A 23,933-nucleotide genomic window follows, 5' to 3' on the forward strand; every position below is an offset into this window, starting at 1 on the left:
TATGAGGAAAGACTGAAAAAAAATGCACCTTGTTTAACAACATAAATTTCAGCTTTTATCAAGGACCTACTACACCAAAAGAAGCTCCAACACACTAGCTTTAACAGCACAGGAGAAAGAATAAAGTAATATTTTACAACCAAATTGCTCCCTGTGCAGTTATTCTCTAGTAGGAAACTTACACTCCACATATTTCTACTCACAAATTTTTTGCCCAGTCCTGCAGACCTGGGTCCTGCTGAACAGGTGTTCAGCCCCCAAAGCTCTACTGAGGAAAAACATCTAAGAATTGCTATTTATTTCAAAACATAAAAAGAAAAGGATTGGGGGCAGTAACTTGTTTTTATCTGCCATGGATGATTCTCTCACATGTTGATACAGAATGTTTTACCATTTTGTCCAAAAGACTCCTGCAAATTGGCATCATAACGGACTCTAATGTCCCAAGCTAACTTGCTACAATCATTATTAACTCGCCAGCTTGCCAGCACCTGATTCCAGGAGATTTTTCATCTAAGTGAATATGCAGTGCCACACAATTGTGATAGCAGGATTTAAACTAATCCCTCTTCACACACAAGCAAGCACCAGACTGATGCTCATGACAAAGACACACACAGACCAGGCTGACATTTGCTGACAGCTCCCATGAGATTCTCCCCTCAGCTGGGCTGGCCTTGTACATAAACCCATTTTAAAATGGCATAGATAATCTGAAGCCACTTCAGTCAAGGCTAGGTATATTCCTTGAAAGAAACCCCTCCTTTCTACTATACATTTATGATCACAACAAACACAGCTAACTTTTTGTGGTTTTTCAAAGCAAGAACTGTCATCAGATGAGGATTCGTCGCTGTTTGTCAGGGAAATTTTATTATACAGACAGTTATCATAATAAACATCGTGTCAAGTTCTCCACTAAACAAACCAAGTGTTTAAAGGCTGACTCTATGCTTACACTACAGATTTTAAAGTTCAGACTTGAGACTTCTTACCTTGCAGCTGCAGCTCCAAGCTGTCCTTAAAGATAAAGCAGCCCATCAGGCAGCCTGGTTTTGTTTTCTTGCTTAAACATCCAATCTGTCAGTGGCATACAAGATGACTTGCAAGGGGCCAGCCCCTTCTTACTGAACACACCAATGGGAAGATGAGTGCAGCACATGTGGGAAGCTGCCTCTCTGAGAGCCTGTCACAATCATCAGCATATGCTCTTGTGATTGAGGAACCAAATTAACCTCAGTGTTAGTGTCACAGAGCACTTCACTGGGGATGCCCTTTGCAACCATAGTATACATTCATCATCCTAGACATGCAACAGCAGAGGGTGACAAAATAAAACCTTACCAATGTTTCCTTACATGTGTCAAGCCAGGCCTAACAGGGAAAGCTGAAGGGTGATGACACCTTCAACAGGATAAGCAAAATCATGTTACTTTTTATAAACTAAGCCACTAACATTTCAATAAAATAAGTTTTTGTAAAGACAATGCTTGGCTCCTGGGTCTTTGCTTCATTTCTTTCCTTTTTCATATATTTTGAATGAACTCTTCAAAGATTTCTCTTTTTCACCTTCTTTCTCATGCACTGTATCTTCCTTTGCGTTATTTTGCTTTAGATTTTTTTCCCCCTCTTTATATTTTCTGTTGCTAATTTTAGGTCTAGATTCTGCAAAATCACGTCTGGGCAAAAACTCCTATGCTGCATGGAGCTCTGATGAAGAAAATTGAGGCCTGGCTATATATATGGAGTTGGAGGTTTGGGCATTGCTTTGTTTCTCCTCCTCTTTCTTCAGACTATGAGGCCGCGTCTACACGTGCACGCTACTTCAAAGTAGCGGCGCCAACTTCAAAATAGCGCCCGTCACGGCTACACGTGTTGGGCGCTATTTCGAAGTTGAAATCGATGTTAGGCGGTGAGACGTCGAAGTCGCTAACCCCATGAGGGGATGGGAATAGCGCCCTACTTCGAAGTTGAACGCCGAAGTAGGGCACGTGTAGCCGATCCGTGTCCCGCAACATTGAAATAGCAGGGTCCGCCATGGCGGCCATCAGCTGAGGGGTTGAGAGACGCTCTCTCTCCAGCCCCTGCGGGGCTCTATGGTCACCGTGGGCAGCAGCCCTTAGCCCAGGGCTTCTGGCTGCTGCTGCGGCAGCTGGGGATCCATGCTGCATGCACAGGGTCTGCAACCAGTTGTTGGCTCTGTGGATCTTGTGTTGTTTAGTGCAACTGTGTCTGGGAGGGGCCCTTTAAGGGAGCGGCTGGCTGTTGAGTCCGCCCTGTGACCCTGTCTGCAGCTGTGCCTGGCACCCTTATTTCGATGTGTGCTACTTTGGTGTGTAGACGTCCCCTCGCAGCGCCTATTTCGATGTGGTGCTGCCCAACGTCGAAGTTGAACGTCGACATTGCCAGCCCTGGAGAACGTGTAGACGTTATTCATCAAAATAGCCTATTTCGATGTCACTACATCAAAATAAGCTATTTCGATGTAGCGTGCACGTGTAGACGTAGCCTGAGTGTACTACAGGGATATTTCAAAATAAGGCATTTAGAAACAGCTATTTCAAAATAAACACACTTACACATGAAATGCATTTCAAAATAACACCCAGCTATTTCAAAATAGCATTTCCGGACACAGCACAATTTTGAAAGAGTACCATTGGATGTCATTATGGTTTATTTCGAAATAGCACTATTCCATTTCTTAACAGTGCCTATTTTGAAATAGGCATTCCTCTCCAGAGAATTTTACCATATGTTTGTTAATAAAGAGTAATATTTGGTTTTGCATCCATTTATCCTGACAATACTTATATCAACTGTTTCTCAAATATTTTGCAAAATGTGTGTAGTGACAGACCTTCACAAGTTTCAGACTAGCTGCTTGCTGAGACTTCTCACATATCCAGGGGGTCTAAAGATGTACACATGCTCATGCAGTTTTAAAGTACGGTGATGATGCAGTACAATAAATTAGTCATATGAAACCAGCCTATAAAAATTTTCACATGATGAACAAACATCTACACATCTGTTTTCACATCAGTACATTTATTTACAAGTGTCTACACAGTGAGAGGGAAAGAAACTAAACACACCTCAGCAGGGGGACAGACACAATGGCAGGGCCCTAAATAAATGTGTGTGGGGAGGGGGAAAGACCCTGGCTCCAAACTCAAGGGAGGTGAGGGGCCTCAGAAGGAAGGGATGGGACTGGGGCCTGCCAGCCCTCAGAGCTGCCTGGCCGGCATTGCACTGGTACCCCAGCCAGGCCATAATGCTGCTTGGGCTGGGCTGCCTGGGACGCCGGCAGAGATTTAAAGGGACTGGGACTCTGGTCCCTTTAAACCAAGAGCCCTGGGCCCTTTTGAATTGCCAGGCCCAGAGGCAGTTTCCCCCATTTCCCTTCCCATCCATGCATTTGCATCTCAGTGTTAAAGTCATTAATTCTAAACAGAAACACAAAAGTTACAACCTTAGGGTCACTTTACTCTTGAGCCATCCTCAGGGTTCCCTCTCCTGATCCCCTATGTTGGCTTTATTTGATCTGACTTGCCCACTCGCATACAGAGGATGCAGTGCACTGGCTCTCAGAATGCCTAGTAACCAAGAGTCAAAGTCACAGCTTTAGGAGAATACTGCCCTAAATAAACCCAATCTTTTAAATCAAGAGAGTTCTACAGTCAATGTAGGAACATCCTACTATCCTCACAGTAGCTTGTGATTATAATTTATTAGTAAACTTATTAGTAAATCCCAGTAATGCAACAACAACAATTAAATTATCCAGCTCTACTCACTGTAACTGATAATTCTAAAATCACTTCACCATAGAATTTAGATTAAGGTACTGATCCAAAAAAATCATCTCAAAATCTTAGTAGTTAAAGATAAAGCAAATCTGTCATCTTAACCAGTTCATTTACCTGCCAGTTCAGGATGGTCACCCTGGGACATTTGTTTTACCAATTCTGTCCATCTTTACCCAACATATGTGTGTTGTATGGCATTTTCTTAATGCCATAAAAGCTGAGGCAGTTTTTCTTAATGCTCAGCATATGTCTTTCCCACTGACATTAGCCCTAGTTATGCTCTCCTGTATCATACTACATTCCTCTCCTTCCTTGGTGTTTATAGCTTGCAAATATTTGTGGACTTACCACATCTCCTATTAGCCAAGTTTTACATATTTACTGTAGTTGTCAATCTTCCCTCATTAGTCAATACCACCAAACCTTTTACCTTTGTTTCTCTTTGTGAACTTGCTCCAATTTATTTTTTTTAAATGGAAATAGGCAGAGGGAGGTTTTACAAAAATCGGAATGAGGCAGAGCTACAAAAGGCAGTAACTGGGTGCAAGTAAAGGCAGAGGTGTATTAAAAAACTGAAAGAGTGTTTAAGATAAAAGTTTGGCACCAGCCGAACTTTGCAGCTGTCAATTTCCCTTGAAGATTGTTACAGTCATTAGTTGACAATCCCATAAATACACATGCATAAGTTTACCCCCCACAAGAAATCCACTGACTAGGGGATTACTAACGCACGTAAAGTTAAATGTACCCATAAGAGTTTGTACAGTCAGGGTCTAAGAATCTAAGCTTTTCAGGGTCAGGACCACATCTCAGTATGTGTTTGTATATCACCTAGCACAGCAAGGCTTCTGACCTGCTTGAATTAAAATACAAACACATATTAAGTAATTTAGGACCAAATTCTGGTGTAATTACTTAGGGTGAGCACTGCAGTACATGTAATAATATTTTTCTCCCTGTAGAGTTCCAGTACTTTGTCCTCTGGCCTTTTACCCATAAAATCAAAAGGCCTCTGAGTAAATAGTATGCATGTGGCAACACTTCCAGTGTTGTCTCTCCTCAACCTTTGCAATCAGGCATAGCTTAGATATTTAAACCACGTGCAGTACTTCACCCCGTAAGTGGTCTCACTGGAATCCCATAACACCTAGTGAGCTTGAGAGGTGAGCTGAATTTTAAAAACTCAATCAAACAAGCATTCACAGAGTCTGAGAATATAGAGGAATGGAGGCAATAGAGGAATTATTCCTCCTGGAGTTAATAATTCCTTTCAAAAGAGGAATGCAAATGAGGGAAATTGAAAATGCTAATGAGGCCCTGATTTACATATCTTGTGCTTCGTTTGCATAATCTCTTTTCAGAAGAGATTTTTTGGAAAGAAAAGAAGCATTGTAGATGGGGCTCTTTTGAAAATAAACCCCGTCTTCGAAAGAACCCTTCTTCCTGAAACAAAATAGGAAGAAATATTCTTTCGAAAACAGAGTGTATTTTCAAAGGCACTCTGACTACATAGGTCTTGTTGCTTCTAGAAAAGGCTCTTCCAGAAGAGAGATCACAGGAGAATATGCAAATTAGGCGTGAGACATGTAAATCTACACCTCATTTGCATTTCCAATCTCACTCATTTGCATTCTGCTTCTGAAAGCAGAATGCAGTGTAGCCGCAGCCAGAGTGAATATCACCAATGGTTTAATATTGACCATATTAAGCCCAATTTTTTTAATGAACTGTAACAAAATGTTATTCTTTACAGAGTCAATTTAGTTGCCTGAATAGATTGAGCCAGAGACAATGTTAGTGGAAGCCCTTTAATTAGGCTTGTATTACAATTTTAAAAGCACGAAAGAGAACCTAAACAATAATTTGTTGAAACAATAAATGTATGGAAAGGTATCAGAGGGGCATCTGTGTTAGTCTGTATCCACAAAAACAATAAGTTCTGTGGCACCTTATAGACTAATTGATATTTTGGAGCATAAGCTTTTGTGGGCAAAGACCTACTTAGTCATCTGACGAAGTGGGTCTTTGCCCACGAAAGCTAATGCTCCAAAATATCTGTTAGTCTATAAGGTGCCAGAGAACTTGTTGTTCTTGAAGATACAGACTAACTCAGCTACTTCTCTAATGCTATTCAAAGAGAAATTCACCCTTTGACAAAGGTGAAGTTCACCCTCGAATTAACAGAGAACAATCATTCCTAACTTCTCATTGTTTCCTCATCTCATCTCCATTAGCGGGTAGAAATACTGGCCTTTCTCCACACTGCAAGGTTGATCTGAAGCAGTGTGCTTCATGTGTCTATTTATAAAAGTGTCCTATGGATATTTTCATACCTTCCAGAGCTGCTACCACATGCCTTGTCACAAGATGTTGACCTACTTCTCCTTGAAGTTCACAAGTTCACAAGACTGTATTCTAAGAACAATGGCACCATTTTCCAAAGAGTGTTTTTAAAAGAAGAGCACAGAGACTGTAGAATAACTGGAGAGGTAATAAAATCTATACACTTTTTGAAAGTGATTCCACAGTGATTCATTTCCTGCTGCTGGCAATACATTTGTGATACAACTATACAATCATAGGCAAGAACTTTTTTTCTTTTTGCTAGTTTCTTTGTGGGCAGTTCCTCGTAATTCTGCTTTTCAGGTCCCCAAGTGACAAACTTTCAACCCACAATGACTTACCTTAGATTGGTGGAAACTGTCATTCTGTCTGCGGTGGCTCAAGACCACAGCAGACTGAGATGGCAAGGCAGATGCCCCAAATAGGTGGTATGGGCTAAAATTAGATTTCATCAACATAGTAACAAAGTGTGAACTCCGAAAACACTATAGCAGTCTCACCATGGAGTTGCAAACAGACCCCTGGGGCTTTTAGGTCTACCTTGACACCTCCACAAGATGGACTATGGGATGGTCATTTTATTCCAAAAATCACTCCAAAATTCAGATTACTCCCAGTTCCAAAGGCTCAGTCACTTATCCAGGTCAATTGTGCTCAGATCTCAAACCAAGGACAACACTTGTAACCAATTCTATAATAAACTAACTAATGATTTTGTGCCAGAATTTAGCCTTACATGGAGCTTACCACCCACTTTGGGCTGCATTCCCAAGCAACCTGACTGCAAGAAGACCTGGTCCCAGTGTGCCTGAGGACACTACTGGCCTCATACTGTCCATGGGCACTTCTTAATGGTTTCAGTGCTGAGGAGGAACAGGTGGTCTTGGTACTTGTAGGTATTAGTGACACAGGAAAAACTAGGAGAGAGGTCCAGAGGCCAAAATCAGGCTGTTGAGTAGGAGTTTAAAGTCCACAATACCCATGGTAACATTCTCTGAAGAGCATTCCATGCACAGAGACAGATAGAGAGGCAAAAATGCCGAGTGTCAATGTGCTGATGAGACAACGGCACAGGAAGATGGGGTTCAGGTTTATTAGGAGCTGGAGAACTTTTTAGAAAAGGAGGAGCCTGAAAAAAAATGGAACCAGATTGCTGGCATGTAAACTTGAATAGTTGTTAGGAGTTTTTAAAAGAAGGGTGGGAGGTAGCTGATAGGTTCAGGGAAGCACATATTTTGGACAGAGATCTCTCTTAGGGAGTATCTATTAATGAAGAGGTTTTAAATCCTAGAACAAGAAGTCCTGTGGCACCTTATAGACTAACATATATTCTGGAGCATAAACCTTCATGGGCAAAGACCAGCTTCATCAGATGCATGAGTAGATGCATTGAGATGCATATCCTAGAACAACATTTCCCAAATTAATTTGGCCACAGAACACTTTTGGAGTTTGAATATATTGACAGAACACGTACTGGTCAGGGGGAGGATGGTGGAGAGGGAGAGGAGGGTTTCATACTGAAAAGCTGCTGCACATAAGGCTCAAAAGCTGATTTAAAGGAGTTAGATTTTTAGATGTCTTCTATTTTACATATAACAACCACAAAACCAAAAACCAAAATAAAACAAAACGAAAAAACAAGAGAAAATCATCTGAATGAACAACTAACGTTCTTCTGATAGGAGGATGTTTAGCAACCCTATAATTAAATATAAAAATTAAAAATTAAATACAAACCCAAGACAAAACATCAATATAACAGCTGAAAGAAGGATGGTTTAGTGTCATTCCTTTGTGCAAAAACAGAAAGGACAATATTGGTCAAAAAAGGAATGTCCTTCCTTAAAGCTTAAAAACACTTTTATGAAAAAGAGATGCAAAACAAAGTGGGTATGAAAAATGTTTTAAATTTTGTGTTTTCTATAAATTTGTTACTTTTACAGAAAATTACCAAAAAATAAAAATAAGTAACAACTGACAGTTTTTTTTAAATGGAAAGAGTGTTTTTGCATCTTTTGATCACAGATCCGCTTAATATTAGGAAGGATTCTGGAGATCTGAATCCTCATATCAGGTGCAGCATCACATGGTTCTAGGATGCTTTAACAGGAGTGCTGAGAGCAAGGCACGAGAAGTCATTCTTCCACTCTATTCAGCAACCATTAGGCCTCAATTAGAGTAGTGCGTCCAGTTGTGGGCAACACATTTCAAGAAAGATGTGGAGAAATATTAGAGAAGGTCCATAAAAGAGCAACAAGAATGATTAAAGGTCTAGAGAACATGAGCCACGAGGGAAGACTGAAAGAACAGGGCTTGTTTAGTTTAGGAAAGAGAATACTTAGAGGGGACATGATAGTGGTTTTCAAGTACCTCAAAGAGGGTTACAAGGAGGAGAAAGAAAAATTGTTCTCCTTGGCCTCTGAGGATAGAACAATAAGCAATGGGCTTAAACTGCAGCAGGGGAGATTTAGATTAGAGGTTAGGAAAAACTTCCTAACTCTCAAGGTGGTTAAACACTAGAATAAGTTACCTAGAGATGTTGTGGAATCTCCATTGCTGGAGATATTTAAGAGCAGGTTAGATAGATGCCTATTTGGGATGGCCTAGTTCATGGTTTCTCATACTGGGGTGTGTGAAGAAATGGTGGGGGGAGGGGTGCAAGGCTATCCAGCTTTTTTTGGCCACTTTTCTGCATTTCAAGCTTATGTACTATCAGCTGTCTACTATCACTCATAGGACACTGCTGGTTACTATCTAATCTTCTCTCAGGCTATGTCTAGTTTACAGCAATTTGTTGACAGAAGGTTTTGTTGCAGGATATCTTCTGTCAATAGATCGGGGCCAAACCGCCAAGCAGATTGCACGTGCGATCCACTTTGTTGACAGAGAGTGGCCAGACTGCCCAGATGCTCTATCGGTAGAATGGCCAACCAGAAGCACAGCAGACAGGGCTGCCCAGTGTCCCAGAAGCCCTGTCTGTTGACAGAGGGCCCCTGGAACATCCAGATCAGCTTTCTGTTGACAGGTCTCTGTCAACAGAGACATTATGGCTCATGGGGAGAGGGATACGGCTGTCGACAAAAGTGCTGCGTTCTGTCAATTTATGGTTGACAGAACACTTTAGGAATCTGGATGCTCCCTGAGCTTTGTCGCAAAAACCCTCTAGTGTACACATAGCCTCAGTGTTTTGGATTATTTTGTCTTGTGTTCACATGCAGGAACAATCTTTCACTATTCAGTTTGCAAAGCCCCTGCAGTAGCCCACTTCGCACTTGAAACAGCTCAATAGACTACTGAACTTTTCCTTCCAGGAGTACTAGTGTTCTCCGGTTACCGCTGTACAATAAATAGCCTTAGACAGACTCCTTTACAAGCATGGATACAGCGACTCTGAATGTAAGCCAGTGAAATTCAGCAAAGATCTACTCTGCCACTGAACTTGGCACTAAGAAGCAGGACTGCCCCAGGCATATGCAAAATACACGGCTCTGAGGGGCGCACAGACATGTGCTGCACCAAATGTTCAGGTGTCCCACACAGCTGTGTGTGCCTTGGGCTGCTCTAGGAGGGAGGCAGGCAGGGATGGGCTGCCATCCAGTGTTCCTTCTAATTTTTTCCATCCACATGCCGAATACACTTTTAAGTGTGCTGAGGGATGTGTGCATGTGCACCACCAACAGAAACACGAAACTTAGCTGTGAGTGCTTTACTAATTGGCAGGGGGGCATTTAAATTTATCCTGCGTGGCCCTACAAGTGCACTGCTCAAAGGGCTCCCTGCTGCCATCCCACTTCCTCCTTCTCCCCCAGGTCCTCTCAGCCAGGTGAGAGCTGAGAGGAGCTCTCTGATTGCTCTGGCCCCAACTCTTCCCCCCAGAGAGGCTCATACCCCTTGGTGGTGCAAGGGGGGAAGGGACAGACGGGAAAGCTCGGCGGCAGGTCTGGGGCTGTCTGGCTGATGCACGCCAGGGACAGCCGGGGTCCCCCATGGCACTCCTGCCTTCTCCCTGCTCTCTGGAGCTTCTGCTGGGGCAGCGCTGGTGGAGCATGCTCCAATGCAGCTCCTCACTGCCCCAAAAGCCCACCCCATCCCTGGCCCCACAGGCATTCAAATGCAGAGTCTGGGGAATCTGGGGGGTCCTAGATCATGCTGGGCAGGAGGTGGGATACTTTTGAGATGAGCCTGTGATGCTGAACATAGCCATGGGTAACCTTTCCCCTCCCCCACTCCCCTTTATAAACCCCGAATTCTATTTTTGTACTCCATTTTCATCTGAAGAAGTGGGTATTACCCACAAAAGCTCATGACCTAATAGTCTCTAAGATAACACAGGACTTCTTTTTATTGATGAAGCTACAGGCTAACACAGCTACCCCCCGCCCTGGGAGACTACTGAACATCTGTAGTTAGTCTGACAACCCATAAAAAAAATTACCCCTCTTTTAGCTCTTGGTGTTACATTCCTCTTCTATCTTTAGCCAAGAATGAAATCACTATCTAGGAAATGTTAGCATTTGGACTATCTAAACAGCCACTTGCTGTCTGCCAAGACTTTAACAGATGTGCAATACATAAGCTGAAGCTAGATGATATAACTGCTCAACTATTTATTGCACTGATGGAGCAAAGTACTGTTAACAATAGCCTGTTCAGGCCTACCTTTATTATCTGGGAAACTCTAAAAAACAAAACAAAACAAATACCTACTGAAATTTCCATTCTTGGAAGTAAAGATGAACTCATGTTGGTTCTTGTGATAGATTGAGAAAATGTTTGCTGCTTTCTACAAAGCATTTTGAGCATAACACATAACTTTTAAAATGGGTCCACACATCATTTCCTTAGTGAAAGAAACTTAGGTGCTCAGGCTACAGAAAGAATCTTTGTGTGGTTAGTGGTTACATTCAGGGGCAGAGCAAGAACCTGGTTCCTATCCAACTGTTTGGGCAGCTACACTGCGAGACCCTGTTCAGACAAGGATGCTCTGTTGTGGCACATAGTATAGCTGCTTCTCTCTGTGAGTGAACTAGCTCCTCATGTAAGTTCTATGCTCTGGGAGAAAACAATGTAGACTGGGTTTGTAGCATAAGGTTCTACAACTGCACCCAGTAGCGATATGGATGTGTCTGGTACCACCTGTAGCCAGACATGAACCCCCCATTTGGGCTTGTCTTCTTCTCCCCGCCACTGGGAGAGACAGAGAGAGAGACAGAGAGGGAGACAGGTAGCCTTTGATGTCCTGGGAACGCAGGTGTGCTGTCTCACTCAGACTGTCTACCATACACAAAAACCAGACAGTGAATGGGCTAGCTAATGGCCGACCTTCTGGCTGATCTCAGTAATTGACATGCCTGATCGCTGCCCCAGGAAGAACGGGGAATCTCCGCCCATCACCTCCAAAGGTGCCCAACTGTCCACAATTCACAGGTGCTAATTGAGCCTTGCACCTTCCCTGGGAAACCTGGGGTTGAAACACATTACTCCCCGATTGGCCACTTGAGACCAGGAAGAAGCCTACGTGACCAAAGGGGGTATAAAAGGGGTTTGGCAGCCCACCCCCCTTTGAGCTCCAGTCACCTACACCTGCTGGCCAGGTCTGGAATTGACTCCCGAGACTGGGGACACCTGGTTCGTATCTACTTCTTCCCAAGGGATTGAGAGAAAGATTCTGGGTCACACTGGATCTAGGAGGCAGGGGTAAGAATTACACCTGTATTACACTTCTTTCCTATAGGAATTGAGGGAAAGACTCTGATTCCACCAGGTCTAACAGGCAGGGGTGAAAATCACACCTGCAACTCGCCTTTCTTGTGTACACATTACTTGTATTAGTTTAAGCTAGCTAGTTTGTCTAAAACTTTTCTTAAGTTAAATTGTTTCTATCTTTGTATAAATAAAAGGTAACTGTTAAAGCCTCTAATAAGTGTAATTTTCCTCTTGCTGCTGTACCCAAACTAAATGCAAACCAAAGAACCCAGCCTGCCCTGGCTGCTTAGCATAGCTGCTGGTGCGGCATCAGGTGGCAGTAGGGTGGGAGCCTGACTCCATGTGGCCAGGGAATGGAGCCTTAAGCTGTGCAGCCAGAACCTGGTGCCTACCACTGTGTGGCTAGGTGTAGGGTGAGAGAAGACTTTGTAACAGTCGAGAGTGCAGTCCGACCCCTCTGTGAATCCTCAGGAGAATTCCAAACAGACCAGTCTGTGCAAGGTGAAAAGCTGCAAAATAACTAACCCTGCCATGGGAACTACTGCAGAACAAGGCGCGCTTGCCAAGACTTCAAGGCTACGCTGGCAGTAGGCCACAAGAGATAGTGATATGAATGCATAGGCAATTTTAGGCAATCTTATGTTAATGAGTTGAGCTTTATCAGCTAGTGTTAGGAGGCCTGTTCTTTCAGTCCTTTCTTATAGCTCGTGCTCTCTAGACTTTTTTATTATTCTTGTTGATCTTCTCTGAACCTTCTCCAATTTCTCCACATATCCCTGTTGAAATGTGGTGCCCATAACTGGACACAATACTCCAACTGAGGCCTAATCAACACTGAGTAGAGCAGAAGAATGACTTCTCAGATCTTGCTTACAACACTTCTGTTAATGCACCCCAGAATCATGTTTGATTTTTTTGCACCAATATCACACTGTTGACTCATATTTATTTTGTGGTCCACTATGACCCCTAGATCCATTTCCGCAGTACTCCTTGACAGACAGTCACTTAGCATTCTGTACGTGTGAAACTGATTATTCCTTCCTAAGTGTGGTACTTTGCATTTATACTTATTAAACTTCATACTATTTACCTACGACCATTTCTCCAGTTTGACCAGATTGTTTTGAATTCTGACCCTATCCTCCAAAGCAGCTGCAACCCCTCCCAGCTTGGTATCATCTGCAAATTTACTAAATGTACTCTCTATGCCAATATCTAAATCATTGATAACGATATTGAGCAGAATCAGTCCCAAAACAGATCACTGCAAAATCCCACTTGTTATGCCCTTCCAGCATGATTGTGAAACATTAATCACTACCCTCTGAGAACAGTTATCCAGCCAGTTATGCCTTATAGTAGCCCCATCTAAATTGTGTTTTCCCAGCTTATTGGTAAGATGATCACGACAGACTGTATCAAATGCCTTGCAAAAGTCTAGGTGATCCACGGCTTCTCCCTTACCCATAAGACTTGTTACCCCATCAAAGAAAGCTATCAGATTGGTTTGGCATGATTTGTTCTTTACATCTTTGCATATGAATTCCTTAATTACTTGCTGGCTCCATTATCTTTCTTTGCACAGAAGTTAAACTGACTGGTCTGTAATTCCCTCATCATCAACAACCATGGGCTCAGTGTCTGTTGGGGTCTGATGCCTCCCTCACTATTTCCTTCCAACTTTCGCTCTCCAGTGCGCAGTGGCTTAGTTTCTGTAGACTAGCTCTGCACCAATCTACTAAATCATCTTCCCATTCTCTGTGGGGTCGGCCTCGCCTATTCGAACCATCCATTACACTGTGTAATTCCCTAGGTTGTGCTTATTCCCCTTTTTATAAATGGGCACTATATTTGCCCTTTTCCAGCCCCCCTGGACTTCCATGACTTTTCAAAGATGATAACCCAAAGCTCAGATACCTTTTCTATCAGCCCCTTGAGTATTCCAGGATGCATTTCATCAGGCCCTGGTGACTTGCAGAAATCTAATTTTTCTAAGTAAATTTTTAACTTGTTCTTTTTTATTTTATCTTCTAAACCTATCTCCTTTCCACTAGCATTCACTATGTTAGGCATTCCTTCATCAGACTTCTTGACAAAGATCGAAACAAAGACGTCATTAAGCACTTCTGCCATTTCCAAGATTTCTGATATTGTTTCTTCACCCATCACTGAGCAGTGGGACTACCCTGTGCTTGGTCTTCCCCTTGCTTCTAATATATTTATATTATATATATGTCTTCTTGTTACCCTTTATGTCTCTAGCTAGACTAAGCTCATTTTGTGCCTTTGCCTTTCTAATCTTACCCCTCCATAGCTGTATTGTTTGCTTACATTCATCCTTTGTAATTTGTCCTGGTTTCCACTTTTATATGATTCTTTTTTGTTTTTGAGATCATATAAAATTTCCTGGTTGAGTCAAGGTGGTCTTTTGCCATACTTTCTATCTATCCTACACAGTGCAATAGCTTGCTTTTGGGCCTTTAATAATGTCCCTTTGAAAAATTGCCAGCTCTCTTCAGTTGTTTTTCCTCTTAGTCTTGCCTCCCATGGGACCTTACCTACAAGCTCTTTGAATTTACCAGAATCTGCCTTCTTGAAATCCATTGTCTCTATTTTTCTGTTCCTCCCTCTACCACTCCTTAGAATCTTGAGCTCTATGATTTCATGGTTGCTTTCTCCCAGGCTGCCTTCCACTTTCAAGTTCTCAACCAGTTCCTCCCTATTTGTTAAAATCAAACCTAGAACTGCTTCCCCCCAGTAGCTTTTTCCACCTTCTGAAATAAGAAATTGTCTTCAGTTCAATCAAAAAACCTACTGGACAGTCTGTGCCTCACTGTGTTAGTTTCCCAACATACATCTGGATAGTTTAAGTTCCCCATCACCACCAAGTCCTGTGGATGATTTTGTTAGTTGCATAGAAAAAGCCTCATCCACCTCTTCTACCTAGGTAGGTGGTCTGTAGTGGACCCCTAGCACAACATCACCCTTGTTTTTACCCCTTTTAACCTAACTCAAAGAGTCAATACTTCCATCTCCTATGTTCATCTCCAACTCAGTCCAGGTGTATACAGTTTTAATATACAAGGCAACACCTCCTCCCTGTTTACCCCGCTTAGCCTTCCTGAGTAAGCTGTACCCTTCTATGCCAATATTCCTATTGTGTGTATTATCCCACCAAGTCTCTGTGATACCATCTATGTAGTAGCTGTGCTTATTTATTAGGACTTTGAATTCTTCCTGCTTATTACCCATACTTCTTGCATTTGTATATAGGCATCTAACATTGATTTGACATTGTCTCCCAGTTCTGCCTCATCCCTCTTTTTTCTCTGTTATGATAGCCCATGTCCCCTCCCATTTCTGGCCGAAGTCCCAGGTCTCCATGTTTTTCTCTTACCTGTGGGCTTTGGTCACCTGCACCCAGCAAAACTAATTTAAAGCCCTCGTCACTAGGTTAGCCAGTCTGCATCCAAAAATGGTCTTCCCCTTTCTCAAAAAGTGAATCTCATCTCTGTTTAGCAGTCCTGCTTCGAAAAGCACCCTGTGGTCACAGAAGCCAAAGCCTAAGAGATAGTGAGAGACGCCAGAGCTGTATCTGGTGTTATAACTGGTGGGTGAATATATACTTTAGATAGTGCCAGGAGGAGTAGGGAGGATTCTAGTTTATGGCAGTGGGACACTTAGCAATAAATTAACCTTATCTGAGGAATCAAGTGGGAAACTAACTGAAGGGGCCATTTGCATGCTGCCTCGAGACCATAAGGGAGCACCTGGGAGGACGTCCCATACTCACACTTCCACTGAATTATTATTACTTATTATCAGTGCTTTTATTTGTTAAAAAGGAGACGCCACTGTGGCTCTTCACCACACCAACCCTCCTGCCACTGGGGCTGCCGGAGGCGCGGGCTCAATGGCAGTTCTGGCTCCCGGTCCTGCTCTGTAGAAATGTGACGGTATGCCATACTGGCACGTACAATCACAAAAAAGCACTGCTCATTATTGATGAAGGGACAATGTGTTTGGAATCTTACAGATAAATGATGTGAGATCTGCCCTGAAGAGATTGTAATTTGTTTCAGATACAGACAAATAACTCTTCTTGGACCTCTGTCTCTGCTTTCACTCCGACTGGACGATATTATGCTGGATCCTTATTAACTTTTCTGATTTTTTTTCTTTCTTCCCCTCTTACTTTTGCTGAATTTTGTCCTGAAATAACCCCTCTCTTTCAAGTTGCACTGCATCAAATCAGTTGTCTGGTTACTTCCCGGGGAGAATGTTAAAGACCTATTCAAGCCATTGCATTCTCAATTTTGATTTACTGTTTAATTTCTAGTCTTAGTTCAAGTAAGATCCTCTCCTGGAACTTGCTCCAATTTAATTCCTTCCCCATTAGATAAAATTACTTCCTTGTCCTCCAGAACACTATATTGTCTTAGAAACTGATCTTGCTAGTTTTTTTATATGAACTTCCTGCAAGATGCAAAACATCCTTAGCTGACTTCGACTCCAGAGAGTGTTGCACTTAGCAGTATAATTCTTCGCACCTGTAAAGTGGCTGGCAAAGGTGTTTACTGAAGAAAATGAGAACAAAAGCTCCAACAATCATTCAATCTAAGAGTCTTTCCTAGGACTGGCTTTATTTTCACACAAGAATTCCAAAACTAGAGCAAATAAACTCAAAACTTCCAGTTTCTACTATACCATTTATTCCTTCTTGGCTGCAATGAATATATCCATCTTAGGGCTAACCGGATACCTGAACCCAAGTTTCTCCCATCTGCCACCCAGGAAGCTCCATATCTGACTTCCTGAATGTCACGTTCTTGCTCCAAGTCATTTATTCTACAAACTACAGCTCCCACTTTTAAACAGCTCAGGCTGTATCAAGGCCAGTGCTTTATTACAGCATCTTGACCCCTTATGGCTGTGGCCACACTAGCCCCTCATTTTGGAGGGGCTATGGTAATGTGGGACTTTGGAATATGCTAAGGAGGTGCTGCCAGGAATATGCAGCACATCGCCCCTCTGAAAGGAGCAGCTAGTGTGACCACAGCCCTTGTTATAGTGATGTTTACTCTGTCTGCCCTGGCTAATCTATCCACTCACGACAATCTTTCATTTGTAATTGTCAGTTCCTCTTCTATATTCATTGACTGTGACTTTATCCTATTTGCCTTTTTCTGACTATTTATGATAGACTAAAATAAAATTGCATTTAAAAAATGGTCAGTCCATCCTCATCCCAGCCTCAGTTTGTATTTATACAGGTATGCATTTGTTGCACCTAGCTTATGCAAACTCTTGCTACAGTTTCTAACGCTTCATGTACCCTTAACCACCTGTGATTACACAAATGTTGGCATGGTTTTGCAGGTGCAAATGCTATGTTTGAGTGTGGCAAACACAAGAGTTGGTGGACCTGCCAGCATTTACATCTGCAAAATGCAAGTGCAAGCACATGCAACTGCAATTTTAGGCATGCATCAAGTAGAGGCCAGTTTTTGAAAGAACCAGCCCCATTTCTTATACCAGTTGTTCCATTTATATACTATATTCTGACAGGCTGGCAGAATGAGGCAGCCAAAAATGGTGAGCTGTCTCAACAGATTAAAATGTAAATTCTGCTGCAGAAAACATACAAAATTATGCTGCTGTATAATCTGTGTGATTTAATGTTACTTATTTCTAAACTTATGTTTCTGTCACTTTCAATTACAGCTTTGAGAAGTTTTATTCAACATCATTTAACCACTCTAAATAACTCTCCTGTTCAGCCTTCTTACAGGGATCTATATACATAGGAAGTATACTGCACTCCTCATATAATTCATTGACTAATGTAGAATTATTTTAATCAGATCTGTAAACTGATATGTCATAATTCCTTTAAGTTGTAAAAACAGAAAGCAGCACTTAAATTCAGTCAAGTTCAGTTACCTTTGTATTACTCAAATTAGATGTACTAGGCCAGCAGATACAGCCTTTGCATGGTGAGCATGGGGAAATGAAATAATATCTTACTGACAAAGAGTTCTACTTCTTAAAATGTTTCCAGAAAACCACTGTATGTATTCTAAAGCTGAACAGTTTGAAAAGGTTTGCATTTACTGATACTATTGGGACAGAAGGGTTTTCAAGCAAATGTTAAATAGGGTTAAAATATTCCAGTTTGTTTATCTAATTTAGAAATTATGATGACGTAAACACTTAAAATTATGCACAAGACCTATTTGTTTCAAAAAAGATCTTTGAATCAGAGGCTATAATAAAACATGTTCCCACCCCTCTATTTGTCCAAATATTTTTCCTTTGTTAGTTTAAGGAAATTATGAGTTATGTGCAAAAGAGGAAGCTGCATTTTTAAATTAATCAGTAACAGGAGGACTTGGGAAGAAGGTATCTGTGCTTATTGAACAGCAGTTTTGCAAAAGGAAAGAGATACGCTATGGTGAGCTATGCCACCTTGTGGTCAGCTGCCCTCTTGCAGATGAAAATCTAGGAACGGATATGATATGAAATACAAAGAAAATTAAAAAATGAGTAAAAAAATCAATAAAGCTAAAGTCATAAATGCAGAAGCATGTTCTTCAACATAATCACACTGAACCACGGATCTTAAACACAAATGGAATTTTGTGGTCTGTACCACTATAGCTACTGTAGTAATAACAGATATATGAGAAGCTGTGATATTTCTACTTAACTACCACTCATCTTGCCCTCCTACATCAAAATAAGATATAGTAAATGCTACCCCCTTTGTCACAATATAAACAATCAATACAATCATTCCTGTCTTTAGCAAAAAGAATTTCTATGAACACGCATCTCTTGTATATCCTCCCAAAGACTCTACAGTTTATTTAGAAAGGTGACACAAACTACATCTACACTATGAGATAAAATCAAACTTATTAATATCAATTTTGTAACTCTGGAATTTACAAATTCGATTTTGACTATCCTCACCTCCCCACGTGCTCCCCACAAAGTTGACTTATTGCTGCCATACTCAACTGGCAAAAATAGACTGTTGCAGTAGTGCATTCTGGGAACCTATCCCACAGTTCCCTCATCCCTGTAGCATTCTGGGTATGTTTGCTGGTCTTTGATATCACTTCCTCACATTGCATTGTCCTCATTCCCCTCCTGTGTTAAGCAAACCTCCATTTTTCCAGTTAGAAGGAAGGAAAGTTAGGGCATCAACAAAGATGGCAAAGTTAACAGAAATCTCTTTCTTCTGTAACTGAATTATCAAGGATTTCATAAAAATCAGCAAGTGTGTGTCTTCTCAACTGGCCACCTACTGACTGTCCCTCCTCCTCCCGCGATTGCATCCGATCCCTGAAAACAACACAGGGACAATGAAAAGCTTGACGAAGAGCTGCTGAGGGGAGGGTGTTTGGCTTCCCAGTTCATTATACAGCTTCTGTTCATAGTCTGTATTCTTAACTGGCCCTCCACCCACTCTTCCCTGTGTGAAGGGGTGCAAAGTTAGAAGAAAGAGTATAGAAAAGTCTAGGGAAAAATATTTTTGTCTTCTCCCTTCACTACACAGACATTGCCAACATGTGGGATGGCAGTGAAATCTCAAACACTGAACTTACAATGGAAACAGGAATCTCAACTGGTCTTTCACTCACTGTTCCCTGTATTTTTGGGGGGGTCAAACCATGAAGACAGAATAGGAAAGGTTAAGAAAACAGCAGGTGTCTGCAATGGGCAGCAACCCCCCGAAAATATTATTGGCCAGGGGGTGGGTGGGGCCTGTGGTCTCTGACTGCAGAGCTGGTTGAAATGTTCTCCTGCCCCTGAGAGTCTTAGCTGAGGATGGAGAGTTCCCCTCTCCTTGGCAGCTGCAAGCCCTCAAATATCTTAGCCACTGGAGAAGACTTGCCCCAGCAGCAGCAAGCCCCCTGCATCCTTGCTGAGGCACAGGCTTTTTTTCAGTGAGGGGGCCAGTTGGAGTAACCCCCTGACGGCTAAGATAGTCAGGGGAACACTTCCCCTGGTAGCAGAAAGCGCCCAAAAATATTTTTGGAGGGTGGCAGTTAAGTATCCCCTCCCCCTCCCCCTCCCCCGTGTGGCAGCAAGCCACCAAAAATCTTAGCCACCGGGTGAGACATCTCCCCTGGCAGCTGCAAGCCCCCAAAATTCTTTCCTGCCCTTGGAGCCCTAGCTGTGTGCAAGCCAGGACATGGTGCTGCCTGGCACCATGGTCAGCACCAAACGGCAGACAAGTCCTTTTATTGGGTCAGGGGCTAGCCACATGGTGTAGCTGAACATGGGAAAGACCCTGACTGTGTGGTGCCTGTTGGGGAGGGACAGGGGTTTGCACACAAATGTAAGCCACTGAGAAGTTTCTTGGCCTCTCATGCAAGCACGACCCCCACAACAGCCTTGCTTTCACATAGGGTGATGGGGCAGTGGCTGGTGCCAAGCAGCACAGAAACAAATGCCAAGTGTAGAGACAAAACTATGAACTCTGTGCTGGGGCTATTTGTAACGGGTAGATGCACTCACAGTGCTAATAGTGAAGAAAGAAAGACATTTCTCAGGCTCTCATACAAACATGACCCCACAGCCACAGGCTTCCTGGTCTCAATTTGAAATTAATGGTCATCCTGTTAGCTAATTCCTGTGCACCTGGAGAGCAGCGGCCAGAGCAGGGCACTGTGGGTTACATACGGGACACCTCTGGAGGCTAATAAATTCAATTTTATGTCATGGCACTTCCACACTGGCCTTTAATCAATCTTTTGAATTTGAGCTTGACCCTACACCCAACAATATTATGATATCAATATTAGTACTCCCTAAATCGACCTAGTGGTATTTACAGTGAAGACAGTCAGATGGTAATATCGAGCTAACTGCCTTAAATTCAAATTTATCTGGTAGCATAGGTGCAGCTATAGTCCTCTACAGCAGGGATTGCCTCTTTTCTGTGTTTGGACTCAGCACAATGGGAAATGCTGAAAGTACAAGAACCAGGAATAACAGTGGGGGTAAGGGTAAGGGTCTTCTGTGTCCAGGAAGGGAATCTTGTGTGAACTGTCCCATGGCCTCCCTGTAACAGCGCCAACAGAATGAACCAGACACATTATAATATATTTTAAATGATGTACCAGGAACAAAGATAACTTTAACCAAATATACTGAAAAGGAGGTGTGCCATAGACACCATGAAGTCCACTTAGGATTCTACTAATCCTATTGATCTTTTGTAGAAGGTGCTCAGATAACTACAGTTAAAGGGCAGTAACATGAATCACTAAGATAGATCGGAAGGAAAAGCAAATGTAATTCTAATTTGTCTGTGGTCCAAAAATTGACATAATTGTATGCTGTTCTCTCACCTCATGTAGTAGTGTGTCATTGCAGAAATCCACAGTCCCCATTCTCTATAAGGCTATGTTGATATTCACAGGTTTTGTTGACAAAACGGCCAATCTGTGAACAAAACCTGTGGAGCATCCAGATTGCCAAGTGCATTCCATCCAGTGCTTTTGTCAAGAGCTATACCCCGCTCGCCATGAGGAAGACCACCACTGTTGACAGAGAGCTGTTGACAAATTGCCAGACTGAATAGGAGTGGATGCCTTCGGCCAACAGGTGCCCCAGTGGATACCCTGTCCACAGCAATCAGTGCTCTATGGTTCCTGCTTCTGGCCATTCTTCAGGGAGCCCAGGGAACCCCATGGCACAACAAAGGCAGGAAATGGATGTTGCGGGGCGGGGTGGGGGGCCTTTAAGGGTGCATCTCACCAGGCCTCTCGGAAGGAACTGCTGCCCTGTGACCTTGTCTGCTGTGGTTCTGGTAAAGTAACTGGGCAGTTTGGCTGTTCTCTGCCAACAGAGCGGATTGTTCTTTCGATCTGTCCTGTGGTCAGGCTGCAATCTGTTGACAGAAATTTTGTCGCAAGATATCTTCAACATGAACTTCTTCTGACAAATACCTGTAATCTAGACATAGCCTAGGAGTTGAGTTTTTTTGCTAAACCAGCACATCCTCACAGGCGTATGTTCACTTGCAGTTTTTCTGACAAGAGTCAAAGGCCAGACAGATTTTTATATTTTCCTAAATTAGATAATCTTGCATTTGTGTGTAATTTAAAGCTCAAAATAATTCTGAAGATACTGTAGGCCCCTATACAATATACTATTTAAGTGCATGCTTACCTTCCAACACAAGGTAAAACATGCACAAGTGCTTTGCTGAACAGTGATGGACTTAATTATGAACTGAAGTTGTTTGTTGCCAAAATGTCTATCTGCTTTCTATTCTGTAAAAATGCCATATTATAGTATTTAAGTTAAACTGAAATGTTTGTTAGATCTGGATTGCTTTCTAATTATTACACAGAAAATGTTATCTCTACCTTGTGAAAGCAGGCAGAGTAAAACCAATGGCACAACCTGTGTACTGGGGCAAAGGTCCAGACAAAGCATAGGTATTTAATTTCATGTGACAAACTGCAGATACACTGCACCTTTCATCGTAGACATTACATTGTTATTTATTTTCATAATATCCTCTTGACGATAAGGGAGTTGTGAGATAATTGGTGAGGGGCACAGGAGGAATATCAAAACAGTAGCACAAATCAGGGACACAAGACTATTACTTAACAATGCCGTTGTGAGATGATATGGCAGAAATTTAAAAATCTTCTCTAGCAACTGACAAGGCAATTACTGTAATTTGTTACCCTGTAAGAAAGAAAAACTCTGAAGGGGGCCCAGAGCCATTTTATTTCCAAAGACTGATCGGCAGAATTTATTATAATTACTGCTTGCTGCTACCACTGATGGCCTTTAATAGTCTGTACTGTTAGTCCCTCAGAGGTTCAAAGTGACTGTTGACCTGATCAAATGGAGAAGTATATTGCTGAAAAAAAAGTGGGAATTAGGGTTTTATCACATCTATATTTTAATGCATTAACCAAATGGTTCTTTTCTACAAATTACCCTGAAGCTTTTGGGACTATTAATTCAAAGCCTTAACAATACAAACACGTTCGTTTGCTTCCTAATTTGTATTGATTTTACATTGTGTGGCAGGGTAAGTCTCATTCCTGGGCCTCAGGTCCACTGACCCCACCGCATGAACCCTGTTACCCTTGCTTGGGGCAGGGGGCAGTCTGGGGGTCGGGGAAATCCGGTCCCCATCCACTTGTTCCAGCCCAGGGACCCTGGATGGCCGCTACCAGTGAGGGCTGACTCCCTTCGCCCTTGCCCCAGCAGCTCCCCTCCCTGGGCCACTTCCCCAGATGATTTCCCTGGTACCTCCTTCCACTAGTGGCAGCCCTGGCAGCAAGTCCCCTCCTTTGTTTGGCTCCTCCAGCTGACCAGTTCCTCACCGTCTCTGGTTGAGCTTTAGGCCGCCTCTGGACTGGTGCAGCCTATCTCCCCAGGTTACTGAGGCTCCTCTCCTCTTTTGTGGTTTCTGGTGTTCCTCAAAGTTTCCTTCCCTCTCCTCACTCACCTTCCAAACTCTCCTTAACCACCCTCCCCCTGCCCTGCATGGAGAAGGGCTTATAAAGGTAGCCTCACTAGAAAGCCCCCATTCAATGGTAATTCCCCATTGATAATCACTTTTAAGATGTGACAGTTAGTCCATTCAACATGTGCTTTATTGATATTGTATCATGGTAATTTTTAATCACAACACCTTGTGGTACTAAGTCAAACATGCTACAAGCATTTAGCTATATTCCTGAGTGTGAGAGATAGAGTCAGTAAAAGCGGTGGAGTGTCACTTTGTGTTCATGTAAGCTGAATCCAAATGAATGCTTCCTTACCAGCTAGGAGGGGAGAGAGACTTTGGGTCTATGTAACCACAGTTTGCTCCTGCTCTGTTTAGATATTCAGTACCAAAAGAGTGGTGTCAAAGGAATCAGTGTTGGCTGGTGGTGGGTTACAAATCACTTTAGCACTGAGTAGAGGGGTAGTAAAATATGTAATTATTGTAGGAAAACAAGGAAACAAGCCATGTTTAACCTGTCTCAAATGAGGGGATTACCCTCTGTTGAAAGAACCTTGCTGCTATGCCAAAGG

The 23,933-nt window shown here is 42.6% G+C and overlaps 1 protein-coding gene across 3 annotated transcripts in view; it reads right to left on the reverse strand.

The window, feature by feature from the left end:
* Positions 1 to 23,933, reverse strand: part of STARD13 (StAR related lipid transfer domain containing 13) — a 506,601-nt gene that overhangs the window by 446,817 nt on the left and 35,851 nt on the right. The window contains exon 1 of one of the 3 annotated variants that reach the window (XM_074986387.1): positions 3,927 to 4,056. The exons of 1 other annotated variant lie outside the window; for it this stretch is intronic. The gene's annotated coding sequence lies outside the window, so the exon portion shown is untranslated. Of the gene's footprint in view, positions 1 to 995; positions 1,074 to 3,926; positions 4,057 to 23,933 lie in introns of those variants that run through there. One more of the 3 variants, XM_074986418.1, reaches the window with a different exon arrangement.

This window comes from Carettochelys insculpta, chromosome 1, assembly GCF_033958435.1.
Source record: "Carettochelys insculpta isolate YL-2023 chromosome 1, ASM3395843v1, whole genome shotgun sequence".
Lineage (NCBI taxonomy): Eukaryota > Metazoa > Chordata > Testudines > Carettochelyidae > Carettochelys > Carettochelys insculpta.